Source organism: Mastomys coucha, unplaced genomic scaffold, assembly GCF_008632895.1.
Source record: "Mastomys coucha isolate ucsf_1 unplaced genomic scaffold, UCSF_Mcou_1 pScaffold13, whole genome shotgun sequence".
Taxonomy (NCBI): domain Eukaryota; kingdom Metazoa; phylum Chordata; class Mammalia; order Rodentia; family Muridae; genus Mastomys; species Mastomys coucha.
In genome coordinates, this window is record NW_022196895.1 from 60500734 (window position 1) to 60509134 (window position 8401).

Here is an 8401-nt window from a genome sequence, read left to right on the forward strand (position 1 = left end):
GGCCAGCCTGGTCTACAGAGTGAGTTCCAGGACAGCCAGGGCTACACAGAGAAACCCTGTCTGGGGAAGAAAAAAAAAACCCAAAAAACAGTTATTTTCTCCCACCCCCACTGTATGTAGAGGGGCATCTATGTGGCTGTAGAGGCCAGAGACCAACTACAAGGGGCTTAATTGCTTCCCAACGTATTTTATGAGGAAAGGCTTCTCACTGACCATGGGGCTCACTGACTCAGCCACACTGAATGGCCATCAAGTCCCAGGGATCTTCCTGGGTCTGCCTCCCTGGCACTGGGATTACAGGGGATCTCGGACTCGGGAGCTCACACACTTCACTGACCGGGGATCTCCCTACATCATCACTTCCCATCTGCTACCAGACTGAAAGTGCCTACATGGCGTGTCTCTATCCACCAGAATGTGCGTTTCTGGAGAGAAAGACTCTGCTTTGGTCTGTCCATCATCCCCATAGCCAGGCCAAGAAAAGACGTGATCCCAGCAAACATCAGAATGTTTGTTCAATAGCTGAAAGGTCACCTTATTAACCAGGCCTCTCTTGTGAGCAGCCAGTATAAAGTCACCAGTCCTCACCTCTTTTCTACCCTTCACACCACTTCCCCCATGGCTTCTCTCATTGAACGACTGTATAATTTACCTCCCATGGTATTGGGGATTGAACCCAGGGCCCTGTGCGTGCTAGGCAAGCACGCTACCACTAAGATACACATCCTAAAGTGGGGTTTACTATCTGTTCATATGAAGCTGAATGTTAGCTGCTGTACCCAGAATGCCTAGGAATGATTAGCAAGGGTGGGTACTCAAATATTTGGAAAGGGAGGGGAAGGGGAAAAAAAGGAGTGCAGGGGTGAGGGGAAAGGGAGGGGGCATTAAGGAGGGGGAGGAGGAAGAAGGAATTCTTACTGTATAGTACAGGATCTTAACTGAGTGTTCCACAAACAGAAACAAATACATGCCATTAACTGGGTCTATCTATAGTAAGAGAGTCTATCAGGTGCTGAGAAATTATTAGGCAATCATTTCAGACCTGTCCACTCCTATGTTGCTGTAAATGAATCAAAGGGACTATCTAGCAATCGTGCCAGGACAAGGAACAGGACAAGGGCACTGGAATGCCATCAAAGAGAGCGTGAGTCACTGAAAATCAGCGGTTATTACTATTATTATTTGCAGGCTGTTTTCTTCCAGAGTTTTCTGAACCATAAATAAAAGGGATTGGCGGAGCTTACTTTCCAGCATTTTAAACCAGGTGAGTAGACCTTCAGATTCAATTCAGTTGAGAGATGATTTTGCACACTGGGAAACCAAGGGCCACCCAGGTACTCTTCCCTCCAGTGTGCCTTGTGTAGCATACCACCTACAATAATAATGACCTCCATAAAGACACCATCACAAAGCTTGTGCCTTTGAAGGGTGTGTCATTGCATGCATTGCTTAGACTAAACGTTACACTACATGAGGTGACTTTGATTTTAGCACTCAGAAGGCTGAAGCAGGAAGACAAATTGAGGAAACTCTTGGCAGAACAGAAAAACATAGATAGAAAGACAGGCAGGCAGGCAGACAGACAGATAGATGGGTAGATGATAAAGATAGGTAGATGGGTAGATGGATAGGCGAATAGATAGATGGTATAGATAAATACTTATAAGGTAGATGATAAATATATAGATACATAGGTAAATATAAAGATAGATAGATGACAGACATGTCAATGGTAGATAAAATTTAAGCCACCAAAAACAAATAACATGAAATTAAAAACCGAAGATCAGGCCGGGCTGTGGTGGCACATGCCTTTAATCCCAGCACTTGGGAGGCAGAGACAAGGAGGATTTCTGAGTTTGAGGCCAGCCTGGTCTATAGAGTGAGTTCCAGGACAGCCAGGCCTATACAGAGAAACCCTGTCTTGAAAAACCAAACAAACAAAAAAGAATACTAAAGGTCAGAAACTGCTTTTTGTTGGAACCCTTCATCAGGAAGTGGCAATGGCCACATTTTCACATCTTAACTGACAGTGCTAACTGACATGTGAAAAGCTTAGAGCTACACAGTGACCTCTCCAAAGGAAGGGGGCCCTTCAGGTTTTGACCTGATGTCAGTCATTGATTGCTATCTGACAAAATCCCCCTAGCAGAGAAATTCACGTCAGCCCCAGGGATTCAGAAAGCTGGGCATAGCCTGGGCTGCAGTCAAGGTGCTGGCTGGGTTGCAGTCCCGTGAATGTTCCGTCAGGAAGGATCCAGTTACAAACGTACTCCCAGGGCTGTTGTTGGGATTCAGTTCCTCACAGACACCTGGCTGGAGGCCATGCCAGGTCTTTGCCACACTGCCTCTACCTTATGGCAGATCCAATATGGCAGCTGGCGTCTCTTGGACAAAAACTGCCAGAGGATTCTCGAGAAAGAGGAGTGGGTTTCTTTGCATAATGTAGCCTCAGAGGAAAACTCCTGTGTCAATGTCCTTTTCCTTACATTTGGCTAAAAGGCTATTGTGCAAGCTGAGCATGCCCAAACCACATATCTTTATACAAGTGCTCCATGACCTTGAGCTAAGCATGCCCCAAAATGTGTCTACTATCTTTCTAAGGTATAACCTTAATTGAATGTACCCCATATCATACTCTTTAACTGGGCATCTTGGGAATGGGCCAACTCTTATATGAATGCGTGTAGGCTCCCTGAGTAAAATTCCTTTCTTCCTTTATTATGAAAGGGTATTTCTTAGAATTGCCCCTGTTCTCTCTTGCCTGTTGCAGGCAATAGATATTCCTCTACTCTTTGATGTCATAGCCGGGCTGAGACTTCGGATGTACGCAGCTATAAACGGACCATATTAGATCACAGTGACTCCTCCATTCTGGCCATAGTCTCTTTCTTCATGAGACCAGCTACCTAGGTCTGACCTCCACCCATTTCAAGATTATCCAGAAACATAAGAAGTCACGGAAGCATGAGCCAGCAGGCTCTTCATCGGAATCCAAATTTGGTCAAGGAGGCTTTCAGGGGAACTAGCGTGAGAGGTCTGGGAGTAAAACAAACCCCAGAGAAATTACATAAGGAGCCTCTGAAGCTTTAGTGGGGCCCAAATATGGTCAAAAGTCGTCTGAGAAGGCTTTTCTGGAACAACTCTAAGAAGTCTAGCAGAAAAAAAAAAAGAAAACCACAGAGAAATCACTTTACTCAAATTGGTTTCCGGAGGTGCAGAGACTCACGGACAGGACTGGGAGGTTGCTGGGAAGCCAAGTTAAATCTAGGCTCAGTTGTAAAATCTGGAATTAAAGATAGCTAGGGCCTGGTGCTCGCTTTTTAAATCTTAGCAATGTTGGACATGGTGTTAATATTTCATGTTGTGGTAGTTAATAATTACCTCAATTTGTATAACAAAAGGAAACATTTGAGTAAGATGTTAAACCTTTTTTTTCAGCCAAATCTATTATAAGTATTCACAACAGAAGCCAAATAAGGGAACTAATTAAACCCCATGAAGTGGAATTTAATTATACCGCAGTGAAGTTTGGTGTTGGAGAGATGGTTCAATGTGTTAAAGCACTTGCCACCAAACCTGACAAACTTGAGTTCCAGTCCTTGGACCCATATAAAAGAAGTTTTCTGCAAGCTGTCTTCTGGCTTCCATGGGCATGTGTGTATGCTTACACTCCACCCCAACCCCCAGCTCCCCCCCATGCACACATAACAAATAAGTTAATACAATTAAGACTTTTCACAAGCTTGCCTGTAAATGTAAATTTGCTTTGGTAGGTGTCAATGAGCATAGAGAAAAGTTTTCAAAGGTAAGTTGGAAAGACCAGAGAAAATGTAATTTTTAGAATCTTGTGTAAGTCCTTGAAAAGGTTAAAATACATCCAACACGTTGGAAGTTCCTTAGAAAATGTGTGTCTTTACAGTGACTGCAAATGCAGTCAAAGGGTTTTATGGGACTGGCTGGGTTGGACAAAGAGGCGGTATGGCTGGCTCCCAGGTCCCTCTGCACAGCTGTGAAGAATATCCTGTTGTGTGTTTACATATATTCATGCTTCGGGAATTTAACAATTAAAGCTCTGATGGGCTGGCTTCCGCTGCAGAGCCGGTGGGAGAAGAAAACCTTAGTTAGGCTTCTGGGAAGATGTAGGGAGGGGAGGTCACAATGACTTGGCAAAGGGGGATTCTGGAGTTTGCCAGTTCTACCGGAGGCTGCAGGGAATTCGTCTCCACTCCAAGAAAGAGGATTACTCTATCTTTACTGTTCACAGCTCTCAGAATCTCTTAATCGCCTTTAGCCAGGAGGGATTGTCTGGTAGAAATAATATTGTATATAATGTGGGGTAATTTTGCTTATCTTATGGATGGATTCAGAAGGAAGATTTGGGTCTAGATTTCCTTCTGTATTTCATCTCTCAGCCCGCCCAGGCTCCTTTGCGCCCTAAGTGATTAGGAAATGACTTCCAACTAGTCAAGAGTCCAGTCTCAACAGCCACACCCTGATCTTCCATGACTTACAAAGATGACATTTTCTTTCTTTTAGCGATGTTTCTCACTTGCAGGGTGTGGCCTGGCCAATACTGGCTGCCCAGTGGATGATTTGGGATCAGTCAGCTCTTTACAGGCTAAAAAACAGGGTTGAAGACCATTCACACAACCACAGCAGGTACTTAGATGTGAATAATCAACAACATCAGAAAGCAGGTTTTCTGAAAACAACCACCTACTTGAAGTCACCCAGGAAACCTCAGAAAGAAAAGGCACAAGGCATTGGAACTTCTGCTTACTTATTTATATATGTCTATATATGGATTATGCATGCATGTATGCATGTATATATCTAGCTCTCTACATATGTATGTAACCTATCTATGTATATATGTATGCACACATACATGTATCTATCTACATACATATTTACCTATTTTTATGTTATGTATGTATCTAGCTATCTACATATATCTGTATGCATGTACTCTATTATCTATCTATCTATCTATCTATCTATCTATCTATCTATCTATCTATCATCAGTTTGGTTTTGGTTTTGTGAGACAGAATTTCATGCAGCCCAAGCTGGCTTCAAACTATGTGGTTGGATTTGAACTCCTTATCCTCCTGCCTCTCTCCACTTTCCACGTACTCAAATTATAGGCATGAGACACGATCATACCCAGTGACTTCAATTTTCTTTTGCTTATTTTAAACATTAATTTTTATTTCCTGTGTGTGTGCGGTGGGGGTAGCACCTGTGCCATGGACACATGTTTCCTTCTGCCATGGGCGTCAAACTCAGGTCTTCAGCAAGCATCTCACCTACTGAGTGAGTCATCTGACTAGCCCCCAATCTCTTCCACTATAAAAGCTCTTAGGTGACTTCAAGGAAAGATGGGCTAGACTGGGCTCCTGGCTTGCTTAGTCGAGGTATGATGTGAATTTTGGTCTTGCCAATATGTGAACAACTGTATGTTGACTCCTCCCACTGGACTGGGTCCACCTGGAGAGTTTTGGTCAGTTTGGTCTTTACTACAAAGTAGTTAAAAATCATCAGACAGTAGCAGTGGTAGAGCAAAAGAGGAAAGAGTACAGCTGGAGTGGGGACTCCATTCACTGGAGCACAATTTGGGAGGGGACTCCTTTCACTGGAGCACAATTTGGGAGGGGACTCCTTTCACTGGAGCACAATTTGGGAGGGGACTCCTTTCACTGGAGCACAATTTGGGAGGGGACTCCTTTCACTGGAGCACAATTTGGGAGGGGACTCCTTTCACTGGAGCACTGCTGGAGTGAGGACTCCTTTCACTGGAGCACTCAGTGAAGAGTATACAAAAATGAACCTTGGGCTACAAGCCGTAAGAAGGCGCCATGCTAAGGAAGAAGGTTTCAGGGGATAAAGCAAAGTCCTGGTACAGGAAGTAATTTGTCATGATCCAAAGATTGAACCTGCCTAACTAGGAAGAGGGATGGGATAGGAGAGGGCTGAGCAAGCACAGGAAAGGAGGCAGCCCTCCCTGTCCTACATTGCCAAAAGGTTTTCATCTAGGTGTACAAAAGTCCCAGGATCTGACTAGTCTAGTTGGAGGGAGCAGGGTGAAATGTTAGGGTGTGTCTGTTAGGATGCTATTGGAATAACCCCAGGGAAGAAGGAGGCTTGAACTGGTGACAATAGACAAAGAAGTAATCGACTGGTCTCTGGACCATTTAGACATATGTAGAAGCTGCAAAGGACACTGGACTGCAAAGGGAATTAGGGCATAGTTTAGAATAATTCAAGTCAAATCCAAGTCCAGGTTCAGGATGGTCTAAGCATCAGCCAGAGAGTTACTATCTTCCAAAACTGTCAGAGCTCAATTCTCTGCAGGCTACGATGGCTCATCACGGCCATCAACTTGACATAGAAACTCCATGGAGACACACCTCTGAGCATGCATGTTCTGGTGTTTCCAGAAAGAGTTCACTGAGAAAGGGAGATCCACTCTGAGTGTGGGATGCACCATTTCATGGGTGGGGGGAGGGGTGTGGAGGTGGGGGGTTCAAGTGTAAAAATAATTGAGTGCTATTATTTCTCTATTCCTCATTGCTTTCTGGCTCCAGGGACAGTGTTCCTAGTTACCTCACAGTCCTGGACCATGCCTTCCCTGGCATGCTGGAAAAATTATGAGCAAAATTAACCTCCCTTAAGTTGCCTCTTGGCAGGTTCAAAGAGACCAAGGATAGAAGCAAGAAATTGTCTGGGACTATCCTAGAAACCGCAATACTCTAACAAAATTCCTACGTGTGGGCCAGAATAAGAATTCTCAACCCAACGCCACTGTCATTTTGGTCATTTTAAACAGGATACTTCACTGTTGGGGGCACAGGGCATCCATACCCTACAGAACGTTTATCAGTACTCTGGTCTCTACCATTAGAGACTACTCACATCCCCTGAGCTGTGGCGTCCTGCAGTATTTCTTGAGGGCAAAATTGACTTGATACCAAAAATCCTTGATAAACTAGCACCTGTCCTCAATTTAAAAAATAAAATCACCACAAAATAAAAGTTATACAAATTACTCCAATGTTCTTATAGTTTGGTTCTGTGGACCAGCACATTGAATCGGTTGACTCAACTCAGAACAAGTACTGAAGTTTACTCTGCCCCATCCCATGAGAGATAGACTAGCTCCAAGATAATCGCACGATCTTAAAATTCTTTGTCCCTGTCTTCTGATAGTAACACCCTCATACCAGTGAGGGAATAAAGCTGTTTTGTTTTTTTTTTTTAACCCCTGCTTGCAAATGGTTCATAGTTCAGAATTACAGAATGACCTAAGAATTTCCAAGTACTATTTCTAAAGAGACACAGAACCTAGACCGAGATGTCAAAAGAATCCCATTTTCCAGAAAAGGAAGGAAGAAGCAGCCATGTCGTGGCATTTACAAAGCACAGCAATGGGAGTTACAGGCTGTTCTGGGCTGGAGATCAGACTTGGGTTCTCTGGAAGAGTAGTACACTAACCACTGAGATATGTTTCCATCCCCCTGCTAAAACATTTTAATGAGCAAATCGTTTGCTGCTTCATGTCAGTTATGCCACAACCACTGGCTCAAAGGTTGACTTTTTTTTTTTTTCTTAATGAGGAGGACTCTGAGATTACATCCAGACACAGCAAGAGCACATTTGTTAAAACCCCCAACTTCTGTCACCTTGAGCAGATGGCTAGCCTGAAGGATGTGACTATGTGTCCATATGAGCAGCCTAATACCTTTGAATTATTCACTCTAAGTCTTAACTATGACGAATTTTACATTTTACAGGTTTTTTTTGCCAGTGCTGTCTGGTTGCTTTGCGGGTTTCATTAGATAGCCCCAGCTAATTTGGTACTTACTCAAAACCCATTGCAATCTTCTTGTCTCAGCCTCCAGAACTATCCGCACACACCACATACTCAGCTGGAACTCTAAGCACATACCACGACCAGTTTCATGTTCTGTCTCCCACCCCCAATGTAAAAAAAGGCACAGAGAGCAGGCCCAAGGGGGTCTCCTGGAGGAAGCCGTCCTTGAAGGATGTGAAAGCAATGGCCATGGGAAAGAACATTCCAGTCAGCAAGAACAGCATGCACCAAGACCCTGGCTGGGTAGGAGCTTAGTGCTATGTTTGGGATCTGCGGAAAGCAAGAAGAGTGGGGGCCGGGGGTAAAGGGGCATAGATCTGGGAAGCATAGATAGAGCAGGCTGGGCTAGAGAGATGGCTCAGCTGTTAAAGGCTAGCCTCACAACCAAAAATATAAGCTAGAACAGGCCAAGCCAAGATGTGAAGGACCTGATAGGTCATAAACAGACTTTTTTTCAATATATAAATCTTTTATTCTTCCAAAAGAGCACAAATTGTACTTGTGATCAGGATCTTTTTTTTTTTT

At 43.9% G+C, this 8401-nt stretch overlaps 1 protein-coding gene across 1 annotated transcript in view; it reads right to left on the reverse strand.

Moving 5' to 3' along the window:
* Atp8b1 (ATPase phospholipid transporting 8B1) overlaps positions 1–8401 on the reverse strand; it is a 127872-nt gene that overhangs the window by 108371 nt on the left and 11100 nt on the right. The gene's annotated exons all lie outside the window — the stretch shown is intronic.